The 21,922-nt window shown below is 40.6% G+C and overlaps 1 protein-coding gene across 1 annotated transcript in view; it reads left to right on the top strand.

Moving 5' to 3' along the window:
• The window catches only part of LOC122920135 (1-aminocyclopropane-1-carboxylate synthase-like protein 1), a 98,574-nt gene that overhangs the window by 9,984 nt on the left and 66,668 nt on the right, over positions 1–21,922 (top strand). The gene's annotated exons all lie outside the window — the stretch shown is intronic.

Here is a 21,922-nt window from a genome sequence, read left to right as displayed (position 1 = left end):
ATAAATGCAGTGTGTAAAGATATACAGTGGTGTGCTGGGGGGACCGGTGCCTGCTCTCAGGGGTGCCAGATGATTGCAGGAAGCCTTGTCCTTTTGCTCCCCGCTCCACCATTCAGCTTGCAGGCAAAGATCGCGCTGCCGGCCTGTGTGGGAGGAGCCTGCAGCCGGGGAATTCATCTAAGCTCCTCCCAATACAGTGCTGCAGAGCAATCTGTGTCTGCAGGGGAGAGAGCACTGTGAGCTTCAGGAACGGGACAAGGTGAGTAGTTACTGTGTGTGTGTGTTTTTTTTTTTAACAGAGGGGGCACAGAGGGCATTACTACTACAAAGGTGGCACAGAGGGCACAATTACTACAAAGTGGGCACAGAGGGCATTATTACTATTAAGGGAGCACAATGGGCATGACTACTATGGAGGGGACACAGAGAGCATTATTACTATTAAGGGGGCACAGGGGGCATTATTACTATTAAGGGAGCACAATGGGCATTACTACTATGGAGCGGGCTCAGAGAGCATTATTACTATTAAGGGGACACAGGGGGCATTATTACTGTGAAGTGACACAGAGGGCACTAATACTATAAAGGGGGCACAGAGGGCATTACTACTGTGAAAGAGGCACATAAAGGGAATAACTACTGTGAAGGGGGCACAATGAAGGGATAAGTACTTTAAGGGGGTACAATGTAGGCATAACTACTGTGAAAGTTGTCCAGTGAGGGCATAACTACTGTGAGGACACAATATGGGCATAACTACGGTGAGGGGGGACATATCTGGAGAAAACTACTGTGAAGGTTGTACAATGAGGGTAATACTACTCTGAGGGGGTACAATTTTTTAAAGTATTGGGGGAGGGGGGGGGGGGGGGGGGGGGGAGAGAAATGATCCGCCCTAGGCACACCAGTGCAGATATTTAGTATATACAGCAGTGTGCTGACATGTGAGGTACGAGGTATAAATTACAACTCACATACTTCACATATCAGTGCACTGCTGTATATACTATGTATCTGTACACATTGCTTCTATTATATGTTGTACCTCTCACTTCAGTACACTGCTGTGTGTGTGTGTGTGTGTGTGTGTGTGTATATACAGTACAGACCACTCTTGGCATTCTCTTGATGAGCTTCAAGAGGTAGTCACCTGAAATGGTTTTCACTTCACAGGTGTGCCCTGTCAGGTTTAATAAGTGGCATTTATTGCCTTATAAATGGGGTTGGGACCATCAGTTGCGTTGTGGAGAAGTCAGGTGGATACACAGCTGATAGTCCTAAGTTCATCCGAGTCACCAGCCTCAGAAATCGCAGGTTAACAGCTGCTCAGATTAGAGACCAGGTCAATGCCACCCAGAGTTCTAGCAGCAGACACATCTCTAGAACAACTGTTAAGAGGAGACTGTGTGAATCAGGCCTTCATGGTAGAATATCTGCTAGGAAACCACTGCTAAGGACAGGCAACAAGCAGAAGAGACTTGTTTGGGCTAAAGAACACAAGGAATGGACATTAGACCAGTGGAAATCTGTGCTTTGGTCTGATGAGTCCAAATTTGAGATATTTGGTTCCAACCACCGTGTCTTTGTGCGACGCAGAAAAGGTGAACGGATGGACTCTACATGCCTGGTTCCCACCGTGAAGCATGGAGGAGGAGGTGTGATGGTGTGGGGGGGCTTTGCTGGTGACACTGTTGGGGATTGATTCAAAATTGAAGGCATACTGAACCAGCATGGCTACCACAGCATCTTGCAGCGGCATGCTATTCCATCCGGTTTGCGTTTAATTGCTGCTCCAGATGACCTGGCCTCCACAGTCACTGGACCTGAACCCAATCGAGATGGTTTGGGGTGAGCTGGACCACAGAGTGAAGGCAAAAGGGCCAACAAGTGCTAAGCATCTCTGGGAACTCCTTCAAGATTGTTGGAAGACCATTTCAGGTGACTACCTCTTGAAGCTCATCAAGAGAATGCCAAGAGTGTGCAAAGCAGTAATCAATGCAAAAGGTAGCTACTTTGAAGAACCCAGAATATGACATATTTTCAGTTGTTTCACACTTTTTTGTTAGGTATATAATTCCACATGTGTTAATTCATAGTTTTGATGCCTTCAGTCATGAAAATAAAGAAAACTCTTTGAATGAGGAGGCGTGTCCAAACTTTTGGTCTGTACTGTATATATATATATATATATATATTATATACACATACAGAAGTGTACAAGATGTTATTTATACCTCATACCTCACATGTCAGTACATTGCTGTATATACTATATATCTGTATACACTACTTCTATTACACCTAGTACCCCTAAAATGTCAGTATGCTGTTGTTTATACTATATGACTGAAGACACTGCATCTATTATACCTCATACATCAGTACACTGCTGTATATACTATACCTCGTACCTCACATGCTGCTGTATATACTATATATCTGTACACACTGCATTATACTATATAGCATATGCAGTGTGTGTATATATATATATAGTAGTGTACTGATATGAGACGTACAAGGTATAATATATGCAGTGTGTACAGACATATGTAGTCAGTTATACATTATGGTCACTGTGTGTGACATACTTGAGGTAATAGTGGTTTTAACTGTCTGCAGTATTATATATGAGTGAAATATGAGTAAATCAGGGAATGGAGGACAAATGAAGAGAAAAGGGGAGGACCTCCTCTTACCACTGCACTCTAGTCTCAATGGAAATCCCATGGTGCAGTTCTAATCCATGCTGTTGGGGGTTAAAGGATCTGTGATGATGTCCTCACAGGTCCTTGCAAATGCTCCGTTCTAACCTAGGAACTACACTATTCTCTGTGCAGTTCCCTTACTAGATGTACTGATTCCTATGTACAAGAATATAACTACTATAATACTGCTCCTATGTACAAGAATATAACTACTATAATACTGCTCCTATGTACACGAATATAACTACTATAATACTGCCTCCTATGTACAAGAATATAACTACTATAATACTGCCCCTATGTACAAGAATATAACTACTATAATACTGCCTCCTATGTACAAGAATATAACTACTATAATACTGCTCCTATGTACAAGAATATAACTACTATAATACTGCTCCTATGTACAAGAATATAACTACTATAATACTGCTCCTATGTACAAGAATATAACTACTATAATACTGCTCCTATGTACAAGAATATAACTACTATAATACTGCTCCTATGTACAAGAATATAACTACTATAATACTGCTCCTATGTACAAGGAATATAACTACTATAATACTGCTCCTATGTACAAGAATATAACTACTATAATACTGCTCCTATGTACAAGAATATAACTACTATAATACTGCTCCTATGTACAAGAATATAACTACTATAATACTGCTCCTATGTACAAGAATATAACTACTATAATACTGCTCCTATGTACAAGAATATAACTACTATAATACTGCTCCTATGTACAAGAATATAACTACTATAATACTGCTCCTATGTACAAGAATATAACTACTATAATACTGCTCCTATGTACAAGAATATAACTACTATAATACTGCCTCCTATGTACAAGAATATACTACTATAATACTGCCTCCTATGTACAAGAATATAACTACTATAATACTGCCTCCTATGTACAAGAATATAACTACTATAATACTGCTCCTATGTACAAGAATATAACTACTATAATACTGCTCCTATGTACAAGAATATAACTACTATAATACTGCTCCTATGTACAAGAATATAACTACTATAATACTGCTCCTATGTACAAGAATATAACTACTATAATACTGCTCCTATGTACAAGAATATAACTACTATAATACTGCTCCTATGTACAAGAATATAACTACTATAATACTGCTCCTATGTACAAGAATATAACTACTATAATACTGCTCCTATGTACAAGAATATAACTACTATAATACTGCTCCTATGTACAAGAATATAACTACTATAATACTGCTCCTATGTACAAGAATATAACTACTATAATACTGCTCCTATGTACAAGAATATAACTACTATAATACTGCTCCTATGTACAAGAATATAACTACTATAATACTGCCTCCTATGTACAAGAATATAACTACTATAATACTGCTCCTATGTACAAGAATATAACTACTATAATACTGCTCCTATGTACAAGAATATAACTACTATAATACTGCTCCTATGTACAAGAATATAACTACTATAATACTGCTCCTATGTACAAGAATATAACTACTATAATACTGCTCCTATGTACAAGAATATAACTACTATAATACTGCTCCTATGTACAAGAATATAACTACTATAATACTGCTCCTATGTACAAGAATATAACTACTATAATACTGCTCCTATGTACAAGAATATAACTACTATAATACTGCTCCTATGTACAAGAATATAACTACTATAATACTGCTCCTATGTACAAGAATATAACTACTATAATACTGCTCCTATGTACAAGAATATAACTACTATAATACTGCTCCTATGTACAAGAATATAACTACTATAATACTGCTCCTATGTACAAGAATATAACTACTATAATACTGCTCCTATGTACAAGAATATAACTACTATAATACTGCTCCTATGTACAAGAATATAACTACTATAATACTGCTCCTATGTACAAGAATATAACTACTATAATACTGCTCCTATGTACAAGAATATAACTACTATAATACTGCTCCTATGTACAAGAATATAACTACTATAATACTGCTCCTATGTACAAGAATATAACTACTATAATACTGCTCCTATGTACAAGAATATAACTACTATAATACTGCTCCTATGTACAAGAATATAACTACTATAATACTGCTCCTATGTACAAGAATATAACTACTATAATACTGCCTCCTATGTACAAGAATATAACTACTATAATACTGCTCCTATGTACAAGAATATAACTACTATAATACTGCCTCCTATGTACAAGAATATAACTACTATAATACTGCTCCTATGTACAAGAATATAACTACTATAATACTGCTCCTATGTACAAGAATATAACTACTATAATACTGCTCCTATGTACAAGAATATAACTACTATAATACTGCTCCTATGTACAAGAATATAACTACTATAATACTGCTCCTATGTACAAGAATATAACTACTATAATACTGCTCCTATGTACAAGAATATAACTACTATAATACTGCTCCTATGTACAAGAATATAACTACTATAATACTGCTCCTATGTACAAGAATATAACTACTATAATACTGCTCCTATGTACAAGAATATAACTACTATAATACTGCTCCTATGTACAAGAATATAACTACTATAATACTGCTCCTATGTACAAGAATATAACTACTATAATACTGCTCCTATGTACAAGAATATAACTACTATAATACTGCTCCTATGTACAAGAATATAACTACTATAATACTGCTCCTATGTACAAGAATATAACTACTATAATACTGCTCCTATGTACAAGAATATAACTACTATAATACTGCTCCTATGTACAAGAATATAACTACTATAATACTGCTCCTATGTACAAGAATATAACTACTATAATACTGCTCCTATGTACAAGAATATAACTACTATAATACTGCTCCTATGTACAAGAATATAACTACTATAATACTGCTCCTATGTACAAGAATATAACTACTATAATACTGCTCCTATGTACAAGAATATAACTACTATAATACTGCCTCCTATGTACAAGAATATAACTACTATAATACTGCTCCTATGTACAAGAATATAACTACTATAATACTGCTCCTATGTACAAGAATATAACTACTATAATACTGCTCCTATGTACAAGAATATAACTACTATAATACTGCTCCTATGTACAGAATATAACTACTATAATACTGCTCCTATGTACAGGAATATAACTACTATAATACTGCTCCTATGTACAAGAATATAACTACTATAATACTGCTCCTATGTACAAGAATATAACTACTATAATACTGCTCCTATGTACAAGAATATAACTACTATAATACTGCTCCTATGTACAAGAATATAACTACTATAATACTGCTCCTATGTACAAGAATATAACTACTATAATACTGCTCCTATGTACAAGAATATAACTACTATAATACTGCCTCCTATGTACAAGAATATAACTACTATAATACTGCCTCCTATGTACAAGAATATAACTACTATAATACTGCTCCTATGTACAAGAATATAACTACTATAATACTGCTCCTATGTACAGAATATAACTACTATAATACTGCTCCTATGTACAAGAATATAACTACTATAATACTGCTCCTATGTACAAGAATATAACTGCTATAATACTGCTCCTATGTACAAGAATATAACTACTATAATACTGCCTCCTATGTACAAGAATATAACTACTATAATACTGCTCCTATGTACAGGAATATAACTACTATAATACTGCTCCTATGTACAGGAATATAACTACTATAATACTGCCTCCTATGTACAAGAATATAACTACTATAATACCGCTCCTATGTACAAGAATATAACTATTATAATACCGCTCCTATGTACAAGAATATAACTACTATAATACTGCCTCCTATGTACAAGAATATAACTACTATAATACTGCTCCTATGTACAAGAATATAACTACTATAATACTGCTCCTATGTACAAGAACATAACTACTATAATACTGCCTCCTATGTACAGGAATATAACTACTATAATACTGCTCCCATGTACACGAATATAACTACTATAGCCCTCACTTCCCCCTTCACCTACTACAGAATTTTATGACAAGACACGGAGGCGAGTATTGCTTTAACTCTCTTTACTGTTACCATAGCAGCAAAGAATGAACCAATCAATCAAAAGAAGAAACCATAGCAACCAAACTCCTCCCCACTATCCCAGTATATAATGCCTCCACACTCTGGGATCATCCTCTTTCTTTGCTGCTACCTTAGCAGATAAGTAGCCTGTATTTCAGCATTGTATTTATGAACGTTATTGAATTTCTTTGGTTCCTTTTCTGAATTATTCATTTCACTTTCTGGATTCTGACCTCCTTAGTTGCCTTGGCAACGTTACCTTATTTATACAGCTTTCTCTTTTGTCTGTCTGTCCCTGTTTATTTACCCACTCGGTTGTCCGCGCCTTTTGTTGTTGTGGTTTTTCCTCCCAACACCTTTTTCGCCGCCTTCCCCCCCTTCTCTCCTACCTCCCGGTTTTCCGGTGTATATCCTTCACCGCTCTTCGCTCCGCCCGAAGTCTCGCGATCGGCGAGATTTCGGGCGCCATCTTGGTTCCCCTCTTCTGCGCTCGGCCGAAGTCTCGCGATCTCCGAGACTTCGGCCGCCATCTTCCTGGGAGTCGTTCTATCGGCGGCAACTCTACCTCACGTCCCGCCCTCTCTTTCGCCCGCGCGATCCCGCGATATCTCGGCGTACACCACAGGGCTGCGCGCCAACTTCCCCACGAGTCTCCCAGCTCCTCTCGGCATTTGCTGCTTGGTTTACCTCCGGTAAGAGTCTTCCCCATCGACGGCCCCCCTGTTTTCTTTATCCAGACTCTGGCCCTCATTGTTTTCTTTCTTTTTCTTCCAGGTGTATCAAGTTCTTGTGGTCTGGGGTGACTAACTCCTACCACTTTCAGACATGTCGCGCCGTAGTTCCTCCTCTAGGCAGGATGCCCCTACTACCCCCCCTGTCCCCTCCACTGCCCCCAGCCGCAATGATGAGCCTCATGGGCTGCAAAATGCTGCGCTGCAGCAGTCTATCTCGGATGCGATCACGGCTGCTATGGGCTCTATGTCCTCAGCACTCTCGCAATCCATTTCTCAGGCCTTATGCGCACATCCCACTAGGTCCGTTTCGGACCCAGCGTTGGACCTTGCCAGGCCATCTGCCTCCAGAACCGTTAGAACCGATGGTAATCCATCACGTGACCACGCGGTTGTCCCGCGGAAAAGAGCCTGCACGCGACAGGCAGAACGATCTCGCGCATGGAAAACGGCCAGGACTATGCCTGAGCCACGGTCTGATTCCGAAAGGGAATCGAACGAGGAGGCTCAGAACGAGTCACTGTATGACTCTCTAGAGGAGCTTGAGGACGTTGAGGTTGATCCTCTTGACTTATTTCCTGACCCCAGACCGCCCACCCCAGCGGTACCCGCACACGAAAACCAGGTGCTACCGGGCGACCTCCTGGTCGACTCCCTGGGCGCTCCTCTTTTCAATCCGGATGAACTCCATCATCCCCGCTCCGCGGAATGGCTCCCCACCACTCAGGTGGCACTCTACTTGGAAGAAAAAATACGTACTCCTCTAAGCAAGGAGTCCCGCAACAAATTGCGTGCGGAATGCCCCCGCCCTTTAATACCCAATAAGGTGTGTGAGACGCCTACGGTGGACCCGAAGATGGTCCAATTCCTTACCAAGACCAAATTTAACCCAAAGAAAGGCTTAGACTCCGCTCTGCGGGCCGTTCAAGATAAGCTCCTGGACATCACAGGTCCCCTCGCCAGGATCTTCGACATGGCGGAGTCCGCCAAAGCGGAGGGCAGAACTGTTGACCCGGTCGAATTGGCGGGATGGGTCCAGAGGGCCATCTGCATCGCGGGCAACGTAAACACGTCCCTAGCCATAGAACGGCGTAAAGCCATCCTGATGAAGGTGGAGCCAAAGCTCTCCAACCTAGCATTGTCTGAGTCGGGCAAGAACGCCCAGGGTCTTTTGTTTGGAGACTCTTTTATCAAAGAGCTGGGCAGATACGTCGGGGCCTTTACGGCTTTGGACAAAGCCCAAACATCTATGAAACGTGTATTTAACAACCGTTTTTCCAGTAGGGCCGGCAGTTCTAGGGGCCGCCTGTCCGGCCGGTCTGATTTCCATTCCCGTGGGACGGGACGAGGCTCCTTCAGTTATCGATCCTCCCTCCAGGATCCCAGGCACCAGCCCTCCTTCTTCCCGTCCAGGGGCGCTTCAGGACGGTCCAGAAGTTACCGAGGAGCTCCCTCCTACCGCCGACCAGTTGGTGAGTGCCCAACCCATTCTACCTTTGCTTTCTTCAACAGGTTGTGTCGGGGGCAGACTCCGTTTCTTTTCCCATGCCTGGTCCGAGATCACCTCAGACCAATGGGTGCTCCAGTCCGTCAGGGGTTTCACCATAGACTTGGTGGCTCCACCAAACCTGCTGCCTGCTCCCCGCCCCATACACCTATCCGGCCCTTTGCTACGTCTTTTACACAGGGAGCTGGTGGAGTTAGTCCACAAAAAGGCAATAGAACCCGCCTCCCCTCACTCCGCCGAGGTGATCAGCGGAATGTTCCTAGTCCGGAAGAAAGGCGGCCAGATGCGCCCCGTTATCAATTTGAAAGCCCTCAATTCACTGGTTCGATACCGACATTTCAAGATGGAAGGCATCCATCTTTTGAGAGACATGCTTCTGCCGGGCGATTGGATGGTCAAACTGGACCTCAAAGATGCGTATCTTACGGTTCCGGTGGCTGCGACCTCCAGGGACCTGCTGTGTTTTCCTTGGGGAGACCAGCTTTGGCGTTTCACGTGCCTGCCGTTCGGTCTCTCGTCGGCTCCTTGGTGCTTTACCAAGGTGATGAAACCGGTGGTGTCTTGGCTCCGCAGCAGAGGGGTGCGCATGATAATTTACCTCGACGATATCCTTATCATGGCGCAGACTCCATCCCTTCTCCGGTCCCATCTTTCCATGACCACCGGCCTCCTTTCCCGGTTGGGGTTCATCTTAAACCACGAGAAGTCTTGCCTCATCCCGGCGACTTCTATGGAATTCCTGGGTTTCAGGGTAGATTCTTTGTCCCTGTCCCTTCACCTCCCTGTAGCCAAGGTCCGCTCCATCCGCAAGGAGCTGCGCCATGCGCTTCTTCGGCCGCAATTGTCTCTGCGACACTTGGCACGCCTGATTGGTCTCCTGGCGGCCTCTATCCAGGCCATTTTCCCGGCACCCTTACATTATCGGGCTCTCCAGAGACTCAAGATTGCCCATCTTCAGGCGGGGTCCACGTACTCAGACTTGGTCACTCTGGACTCGGAGACGAGGGACGAGTTGCACTGGTGGATCCAGAATCTGTCCGTCTGGAATGGCAAAGCTTTACTGGGACCTTTGCCAGACCTGGTTATCGAATCCGACGCCAGCTTGCACGGTTGGGGGGCACACTGCAACGGGATTTCCACCGGGGGCCCGTGGTCACCGGAGGAGTCTCGTCTCCATATCAATGGCCTGGAACTATTGGCAGGGTCTTTGGCGATTCGCAGTTTCGCCAACGGCACAGTCACGACCTGTATCAGACTGCGGATGGACAACGTGTCCGCAGTTCGATATGTCAACGGGATGGGCGGCACGCGCTCTTCGGTTCTGACGTACCTGGCGCAGGACTTTTGGGAGTTCTGCCTCTCCAGGGGTATCGTAGTGATTGCGGAACATCTTCCTGGACTCCGCAATGTGGTGGCGGATTGGAATTCACGCTACTTTTCGGATTCCAGCGACTGGAAGCTAGACGAGGAGGTGTTCCTAGCTTTGTCATCACGTTGGGGTCCTCCTTCGGTGGATTTATTCGCGAACCGCTTGAACGCCCAGACCTCCAGGTTCTTCAGTTGGCGACCGGATCCGTTGGCGGAGGCGGTAGACGCTTTTCTTCAGCAGTGGGGGAGTACGCTGATGTATGCGTTCCCTCCGTTTGCCTTGATTCCCAGGGTTCTTCTTCAGGTTCAACGCCAGCGGGCCGAGTTGATCCTTGTCATTCCTCTCTGGCGGTCTCAGCCATGGTTCCCGATAGTTCTAGACCTGTTGGTGGACACTCCGCTTCTCCTCCCGGACCTCCCATGTCTCTTGAGGGACCCTTTGGGGGAGTCCCATCCCCTCATCCAGTCACGTTTACTCCGTCTTCTCGCCTGCAGAATCTCGGGTGTCCCAACGCGCTGTCTGGGGTTTCGGAAACGACTGTTTTCCTATTGGAAAACGCATGGGCCCCGGGTACCAGACGTGCTTACCGAGCCGCCTGGGACTCTTGGGCTCGCTGGTGCGGAGAGCGGGATCTGGATCCCATTCGAGCACCTGTGATGTCGGTTCTGTCATTTTTGTCCTCCTTATACGATTCCGGTAAGGCCTATCGTACGATTAATTTGTATAGGTCGGCCATATCGTCACGCCACGGGGGTTTTGAGGGTTGTCCTGCGGGACAACATCCTCTTGTGTGCCGCTTGTTAAAGGGCTCTCGTCTGTCTCGCCCCCCCAGGCCTCGTTTTTCTGCTACTTGGGATGTTAGTTTAGTCTTGAACTTTCTGCTTTCTTGGTCTTCTAATGATCAGTTATCTCTACGACACTTATCAGCTAAGTTGGTTACGCTCTTATGCCTCATTTCTTGTAAACGGGTGTCTGACGTCCGGGCCCTGGATTTCGATGCGCGATCCTTTACTCCGGATGGGGTTCTCTTTAACATTTCGAGACGCACTAAGACTAACATTCGCTCTGTTTCCTACCCAGCTTTCCGACAGTCGCCTCTGTTATGTCCGGTTGCATGCCTTCAGGAGTACGAGTCTCGGACCGTTTCCTTACGTGTCTCTACGTCTCCTAATTTGTTTATTTCTTTTCGGAGGCCCTATGCCCCCGTCTCTAGTGTTACCCTTTCTCGATGGGTCAAAGAGATTTTGGGTCTGGCTGGGGTGGACACCGCTATTTTTACGGCTCATTCGGTGCGCAGTGCTTCAGCTACATCCATGTCGGTCGCGGGGGCCCGTCTGGAAGATGTGATGCGCCTAGCGGATTGGTCCAGAGTATCCACCTTCCGTGAATTTTACTTTCGTCCCGAATCGCATGCTTTTCATTCGGTCATTTCTCAGCTTTGAACTTGCAATAGGAGCCTCCGTGTCTTGTCATAAAATTTCATGATTTTCCTATTCCATGACGTAAAGTCATGATTTTATTAAAGACACGGAGGCGAGTATTGCCCTCCCTTCCCACCCCTTTGTTGGTGATTAGTGACGCTATTGTATTTGTTTCGTTTACACACATTATTGTATGTCATGTTAGGATTGCATTCCTGGATGTGAATGTTCTTATTTCGTGCCATGATCATGCGATGTTACCTCGTGTTTTGTTTCATCCTGCAGGTTGAACGGTCACTCTTCTGGAGTTCCTGGTCCAGTTGGCGCTGTTGCCGCTTACGTGTTCGGTGAAGTCCGGGTTTTCCCGGTCGGTTTCGGTTCCGGGATGTTGGTTGGTTCGGGAAGAGCCGGTTTCCGGTGAAGTCTGCGGTCGGTGTAGCCGCTGAAAGAAAGAGGATGATCCCAGAGTGTGGAGGCATTATATACTGGGATAGTGGGGAGGAGTTTGGTTGCTATGGTTTCTTCTTTTGATTGATTGGTTCATTCTTTGCTGCTATGGTAACAGTAAAGAGAGTTAAAGCAATACTCGCCTCCGTGTCTTTAATAAAATCATGACTTTACGTCATGGAATAGGAAAATCATGAAATTACATCCATCCCGATATACTTAGGCCTACTGGAGTTTGGCGCCTGCTGTCTGACCTCACCCTACAAGACATTACATCTCCATCTGGGGACTTGGCATGGGACAAGATCCACACTCTACCTAGAGTCAAAGCCCTCTTCTTCCTCTCTACCTTAGCATTTAACCGAGATGTCAAAGTTCTTAACTTGCCCCCCCCCCCCCATTTCTGACACGCCTACTTGGTTGGAAAAAAAGCTTTGTGTGTCCAAAATCCCCCCAAAAAACACCTCTCGACACTTTACATGGAGTTGCTCTCTTCTGCTCCTCCAGCACTGCACTTTATATCTGCCTGGGAAAAAGAGCTCTCAATCCATCTATCCGAACCAGAAAAAGCCTTTATCTTATCTCATGCTCATGGCTTCAACCGTTGTATCAAAATTCAGGAGAATTCGTACAAACTGCTTACGCGTTGGTACAAAACGCCAGAATTTCTGCACAGACTTAATCCAGAGATCCCTGAGCAGTGCTGGAGGTGAGGAACAGAAGTTGGCTCCTTGTCGCATCTATGGTGGTTTTGCAGTAAAATCCGACCTTTCTGGACCCAATTAGAGACCACAATTAATCGGATATGCTCTGCTCGCATTTGCCTAGATGCAAAACTGGTTCTCTTTTGGTGTCCTAACGATTCTCTTACACCATCTAAATCTAGTCTCCCGCCTATGTTCCTAACAGCAGCCCGATTATTGATACCCCTTCTTTGGAAGAATGACTCTCCTCCTTCAATGTTGATGTGGACCGAGAAAACTGACCAATTGTTCAGATTTGAAGAATTGGCCCACTGGGAATCCCATTTGCACTCCTAATTTCTCAAATTGTGGCGCCCTTGAAGAAACTATCGTAACTTTTGGTGATGTGGAATAATCTCCCCCCCCCCCCCCCTTCTTTCTCACCCATGTATGTCTTCTTCTCTTCTCATTGAATGTCTTACCATATTTGTATTTACGATCTCCGTTATTTTGCAATGGCCTGCAAGAATATTTGTACTTGCTTACTCAGTGCCATTTGCATATGGTTATGTACTGATATCTGCCTTTATCTGCCCATCTGCACTCTTAATAAAACGAGATTTGGTTAGAAATATAACTACTATAATACTGCTCCTATGTACAAGAATATAACTACTATAATACTCCTCCTATGTACAAGAATATAACTACTATAATACTGCCTCCTATGTACAAGAATATATGTACTATAATACTGCTCCTATGTACAAGAATATAACTACTATAATACTGCTCCTATGTACAGGAATATAACTACTATAATACTGCTTCTATGTACAAGAATATAACTACTATAATACTGCCTTCTATGTACAAGAATATAACTACTATAATACTGCTTCTATGTACAAGAATATAACTACTATAATACTGCTCCTATGTACAAGAATATACCTACTATAATACTGCTCCTATGTACAAGAATATAACTGCTATAATACTGCTCCTATGTACAAGAATATAACTACTATAATACTGCCTCCTATGTACAGGAATATAACTACTATAATACTGCCTCCTATGTACAGGAATATAACTACTATAATACTGCCTCCTATGTACAAGAATATAACTACTATAATACCGCTCCTATGTACAAGAATATAACTACTATAATACTGCCTCCTATGTACAGGAATATAACTACTATAATACTGCTCCTATGTACAAGAATATACCTACTATAATACTGCTCCTATGTACAAGAATATAACTACTATAATACTGATCCTATGTACAGGAATATAACTACTATAATACTGCTCCTATGTACAAGAATATAACTACTATAATACTGCTCCAATATACAAGACTATAACTACTATAATACTGCTCCTATGTACAGGAATATAACTACTATAATACTGCTCCTATGTACAAGTATATAACTACTATAATACTGCTCCTATGTACAAGAATATAACTACTATAATACTGCTCCAATATACAAGACTATAACTACTATAATACTGCTCCTATGTACAGGAATATAACTACTATAATACTGCTCCTATGTACAAGTATATAACTACTATAATACTGCTCCTATGTACAAGAATATAACTACTATAATACTGCTCCTATGTACAAGAATATAACTACTATAATACTGCTCCTATGTACTAGAATATAACTACTATAATACTGCTCCTATGTACAGGAATATAACTACTATAATACTGCTCCTATGTACAGGAATATAACTACTATAATACTGCCTCCTATGTACAGGAATATAACTACTATAATACTGCTCCTATGTACAAGAATATAACTACTATAATACTGCCTCCTATGTACAAGAATATATCTACTTTACTACTGCCTCCTATGTACAAGAATATAACTACTATAATACTGCCTCCTATGTACAAGAATATAACTACTATAATACTGCCTCCTATGTACACGAATATAACTACTATAATACTGCCTCCTATGTACAAGAATATATCTACTATAATACTGCCTCCTATGTACAAGAATATAACTACTATAATACTGCTCCTATGTACAAGACTATAACTACTATAATACTGCTCCTATGTACAAGAATATAACTACTATAATACTGCTCCTATGTACAAGAATATAACTGCTATAATACTGCTCCTATGTACAAGAATATAACTACTATAATACTGCTCCTATGTACAAGAATATAACTACTATAATACTGCCTCCTATGTACAAGAATATAACTACTATAATACCGCTCCTATGTACAAGAATATAACTACTATAATACTGCCTCCTATGTACAGGAATATAACTACTATAATACTGCTCCTATGTACAAGAATATACCTACTATAATACTGCTCCTATGTACAAGAATATAACTACTATAATACTGCTCCTATGTACAGGAATATAACTACTATAATACTGCTCCTATGTACAAGAATATAACTACTATAATACTGCTCCAATATACAAGACTATAACTACTATAATACTGCTCCTATGTACAGGAATATAACTACTATAATACTGCTCCTATGTACAAGTATATAACTACTATAATACTGCTCCTATGTACAAGAATATAACTACTATAATACTGCTCCAATATACAAGACTATAACTACTATAATACTGCTCCTATGTACAGGAATATAACTACTATAATACTGCTCCTATGTACAAGTATATAACTACTATAATACTGCTCCTATGTACAAGAATATAACTACTATAATACTGCTCCTATGTACAAGAATATAACTACTATAATACTGCCTCCTATGTACTAGAATATAACTACTATAATACTGCTCCTATGTACAGGAATATAACTACTATAATACTGCTCCTATGTACAGGAATATAACTACTATAATACTGCCTCCTATGTACAGGAATATAACTACTATAATACTGCTCCTATGTACAAGAATATAACTACTATAATACTGCCTCCTATGTACAAGAATATATCTACTTTACTACTGCCTCCTATGTACAAGAATATAACTACTATAATACTGCCTCCTATGTACAAGAATATAACTACTATAATACTGCCTCCTATGTACAAGAATATAACTACTATAATACTGCCTCCTATGTACAAGAATATATCTACTATAATACTGCCTCCTATGTACACGAATATAACTACTATAATACTGCCTCCTATGTACAAGAATATATCTACTATAATACTGCCTCCTATGTACAAGAATATAACTACTATAATACTGCTCCTATGTACAAGACTATAACTACTATAATACTGCTCCTATGTACAGGAATATAACTACTATAATACTGCTCCTATGTACAAGAATATACCTACTATAATACTGCTCCTATGTACAAGAATATAACTGCTATAATACTGCTCCTATGTACAAGAATATAACTACTATAATACTGCCTCCTATGTACAAGAATATAACTACTATAATACTGCCTCCTATGTACAGGAATATAACTACTATAATACTGCCTCCTATGTACAGGAATATAACTACTATAATACTGCCTCCTATGTACAAGAATATAACTACTATAATACCGCTCCTATGTACAAGAATATAACTATTATAATACCGCTCCTATGTACAAGAATATAACTACTATAATACTGCCTCCTATGTACAAGAATATAACTACTATAATACTGCTCCTATGTACAAGAATATAACTACTATAATACTGCTCCTATGTACAAGAACATAACTACTATAATACTGCCTCCTATGTACAGGAATATAACTACTATAATACTGCTCCCATGTACACGAATATAACTACTATAGCCCTCACTTCCCCCTTCACCTACTACAGAATTACATCCATCCCGATATACTTAGGCCTACTGGAGTTTGGCGCCTGCTGTCTGACCTCACCCTACAAGACATTACATCTCCATCTGGGGACTTGGCATGGGACAAGATCCACACTCTACCTAGAGTCAAAGCCCTCTTCTTCCTCTCTACCTTAGCATTTAACCGAGATGTCAAAGTTCTTAACTTGCCCCCCCCCCCCATTTCTGACACGCCTACTTGGTTGGAAAAAAAGCTTTGTGTGTCCAAAATCCCCCCAAAAAACACCTCTCGACACTTTACATGGAGTTGCTCTCTTCTGCTCCTCCAGCACTGCACTTTATATCTGCCTGGGAAAAAGAGCTCTCAATCCATCTATCCGAACCAGAAAAAGCCTTTATCTTATCTCATGCTCATGGCTTCAACCGTTGTATCAAAATTCAGGAGAATTCGTACAAACTGCTTACGCGTTGGTACAAAACGCCAGAATTTCTGCACAGACTTAATCCAGAGATCCCTGAGCAGTGCTGGAGGTGAGGAACAGAAGTTGGCTCCTTGTCGCATCTATGGTGGTTTTGCAGTAAAATCCGACCTTTCTGGACCCAATTAGAGACCACAATTAATCGGATATGCTCTGCTCGCATTTGCCTAGATGCAAAACTGGTTCTCTTTTGGTGTCCTAACGATTTTCTTACACCATCTAAATCTAGTCTCCCGCCTATGTTCCTAACAGCAGCCCGATTATTGATACCCCTTCTTTGGAAGAATGACTCTCCTCCTTCAATGTTGATGTGGACCGAGAAAACTGACCAATTGTTCAGATTTGAAGAATTGGCCCACTGGGAATCCCATTTGCACTCCTAATTTCTCAAATTGTGGCGCCCTTGAAGAAACTATCGTAACTTTTGGTGATGTGGAAGAATCTCCCCCCCCCCCCCTTCTTTCTCACCCATGTATGTCTTCTTCTCTTCTCATTGAATGTCTTACCATATTTGTATTTACGATCTCCGTTATTTTGCAATGGCCTGCAAGAATATTTGTACTTGCTTACTCAGTGCCATTTGCATATGGTTATGTACTGATATCTGCCTTTATCTGCCCATCTGCACTCTTAATAAAACGAGATTTGGTTAGAAATATAACTACTATAATACTGCTCCTATGTACAAGAATATAACTACTATAATACTCCTCCTATGTACAAGAATATAACTACTATAATACTGCCTCCTATGTACAAGAATATATGTACTATAATACTGCTCCTATGTACAAGAATATAACTACTATAATACTGCTCCTATGTACAAGAATATAACTACTATAATACTGCCTCCTATGTACAAGAATATAACTACTATAATACTGCTCCTATGTACAGGAATATAACTACTATAATACTGCCTCCTATGTACAAGAATATAACTACTATAATACTGCTCCTATGTACAGGAATATAACTACTATAATACTGCCTCCTATGTACAAGAATATACAGACGTGGACAAAATTGTTGGTACCCTTTGGTCAATGAAAGAAAAAGTCACAATGGTCACAGAAATAACTTTAATCTGACAAAAGTAATAATAAATTAAAATTCTATAAATGTTAACCAATGAAAGTCAGACATTGTTTTTCAACCATGCTTCAACAGAATTATGTAAAAAAATAAACTCATGAAACAGGCATGGACAAAAATGATGGTACCCCTAACTTAATATTTTGTTGCGCAACCTTTTGAGGCAATCACTGCAATCAAACGCTTCCTGTAACTGTCAATGAGACATCTGCACCTCTCAGCAGGTATTTTGGCCCACTCCTCATGAGCAAACTGCTCCAGTTGTGTCCGGTTTGAAGGGTGCCTTTTCCAGACTGCATGTTTCAGCTCCTTCCAAAGATGCTCAATAGGATTGAGGTCAGGGCTCATAGAAGGCCACTTTAGAATAGTCCAATTTTTTCCTCTTAGCCATTCTTGGGTGTTTTTAGCGGTGTGTTTTGGGTCATTGTCCTGTTGCAAGACCCATGACCTGCGACTGAGACCAAGCTTTCTGACACTGGCTAGTACATTTCTCTCTAGAATTCCTTGATAGTCTTGAGATTTCATTGTACCCTGCACAGATTCAAGACACCCTGTGCCAGACGCAGCAAAGCAGCCCCAGAACATAACAGAGCCTCCTCCATGTTTCACAGTAGGGACAGTGTTCTTTTCTTGATATGCTTCATTTTTTCGTCTGTGAACATACAGCTGATGTGCCTTGGCAAAAACTTCGATTTTTGTCTCATCTGTCCACAGGACATTCTCCCAGAAGCTTTGTGGCTTGTCAACATGTAGTTTGGCATATTCCAGTCTTGCTTTTTTATGATTCGTTTTCAACAATGGTGTCCTCCTTGGTCGTCTCCCATGTAGTCCACTTTGGCTCAAACAACGACGGATGGTGCGATCTGACACTGATGTTCCTTGAGCATGAAGTTCACCTTGAATCTCTTTAGAAGTCTTTCTAGGCTCTTTTGTTACCATTCGGATTATCCGTCTCTTAGATTTGTCATCAATTTTCCTCCTGCGGCCACGTCCAGGGAGGTTGGCTACAGTCCCATGGATCTTAAACTTATGAATAATATGTGCAACTGTACTCACAGGAACATCTAGTTGCTTGGAGATGGTCTTATAGCCTTTACCTTTAACATGCTTGTCTATAATTTTCTTTCTGATCTCTTGAGACAGCTCTTTCCTTTGCTTCCTCTGGTCCATGTCGAGTGTGGTACACACCATATCACCAAACAACACAGTGATTACCTGGAGCCATATATATAGGCCCAATGGCTGATTACAAGGTTGTAGACACCTGTGATGCTAATTAGTGGACACACCTTGAATTAACATGTCCCTTTGGTCACATTATGTTCTGTGTTTTCTAGGGGTACCATCATTTTTGTCCATGCCTGTTTCATGAGTTTATTTTTTTACATAATTCTGTTGAAGCATGGTTGAAAAACAATGTCTGACTTTCATTGGTTAACATTTATAGAATTTTAATTTATTATTACTTTTGTCAGATTAAAGTTATTTCTGTGACCATTGTGACTTTTTCTTTCATTGACCAAAGGGTACCAACAATTTTGTCCACGTCTGTAACTACTATAATACTGCTCCTATGTACAGGAATATAACTACTATAATACTGCTCCTATGTACAAGAATATAACTACTATAATACTGCTCCTATGTACAGGAATATAACTACTATAATACTGCTCCTATGTACAAGAATATAACTACTATAATACTGGTCCTATGTACAGGAATATAACTACTATAATACTGCTTCTGTGTACAAGAACATAACTACTATAATACTGCCTCCTATGTACAAGAATATAACTACTATAATACTGCTTCTGTGTACAAGAACATAACTACTATAATACTGCTTCTGTGTACAAGAATATAACTACTATAATGCTGCTCCTATGTACAAGAATATAACTACTATAATACTGCCTCATATGTACAAGAATATAACTACTATAATACTGCTCCTATGTACAAGAATATAACTACTATAATACTGCTCCTATGCACAAGAAAATAACTACTATAATACTGCTCCTATGTACAAGAATATAACTACTATAACACTGCCTCCTATGTACAAGAATATAACTACTATAATACTGCCTATGTACAAGAATATAACTACTATAATACTGCTCCTATGTACAAGAATATAACTACTATAATACTGCCTATGTACAAGAATATAACTACTATAATACTGCTCCTATGTACAAGAATATAACTACTATAATACTGCTTCTGTGTACAAGAATATAACTACTATAATGCTGCTCCTATGTACAAGAATATAACTACTATAATACTGCCTCCTATGTACAAGAATATAACTACTATAATACTCCTCTTATGTACAAGAACATAACTACTATAATACTCCTCTTATGTACAAGAACATAACTACTATAATACTCCTCTTATGTACAAGAACATAACTACTATAATGCTGCTCCTATGTACAAGAATATAACTACTATAATACTGCCTCCTATGTACAAGAATATAACTACTATAATACTGCTCCTATGTACAAGAATATAACTACTATAATACTGTTCCTATGTACAAGAATATAACTACTATAATACTGCTCCTATGTACAAGAATATAACTACTATAATACTGTTCCTATGTACAAGAATATAACTACTATAATACTGCCTCCTATGTAATACGACACAAGGTGTTTAAGGAACATCACGATACTGTTCTCACGGGACACCCTGAGAGCAGATCTACTGTGGATCTCATTTCTTGAAGATTCTGGTGGCCAGCGTTATGTAAATGTGTTGAGGGCTATGTTGCAGCTTGTGAGACCTGTGCGCGTGCTAAGGTGGCTCATACTCTGCCTTCAGGATCTCTACTTCCCTTGTCTAACCCATCCTGACCCTGGACTTATTTGTCCATGGACTTTATCACAGATTTGCCTAATTCTTCTGGGAAAACTGTGATTCTGGTGGTTGTTGACCGCGTCAGCAAGATGGCACACTTTATACCATTATCAGGTTTACCTAATGCCAAGACTCTCGCTCAAGTGTTTGTCGATAACATCGTGAAACTACACGGCATTCCCTCTGATGTGGTGTCTGATAGAGGGACTCAATTTTATATCAAGACACGGCAATGTGAAACTCAAGATTACCATCTACCGTGACAGGAGGTGGTGGCAGGGAGGACGGTTCAGCAGTTTTAACATCTTTTCAGCAATGACTTGTGAAACACATTATGAATCTTCAAAGCCTGCGGAAGTTCAAGACGAAAAGCAACCGGATTAATAATGGCAGAGATCTTGTATGGCCCAATAAACCTTGGCCCCAACTTCCAAGAGGGTACCTTCAACTTAATGTTTCTTGTGGACAGCCACACAGAATCACCCACTCTCAGGTCCGGACTACTCATACGTCTCTTGTCAGCGATACGTTTATACTTTTTGCCCATTTTTTAAAAATTGTTTTGGATCCTCTGCCAAATAGATGACAACGAAGAGGAAATC

Source organism: Bufo gargarizans, chromosome 10 (assembly GCF_014858855.1).
Source record: "Bufo gargarizans isolate SCDJY-AF-19 chromosome 10, ASM1485885v1, whole genome shotgun sequence".
In the NCBI taxonomy this organism is placed as follows: Eukaryota; Metazoa; Chordata; class Amphibia; order Anura; family Bufonidae; genus Bufo; species Bufo gargarizans.
The sequence above is the reverse complement of the archived record's forward strand: the minus strand, read 5'-3'. Positions and strand labels throughout refer to the sequence as shown.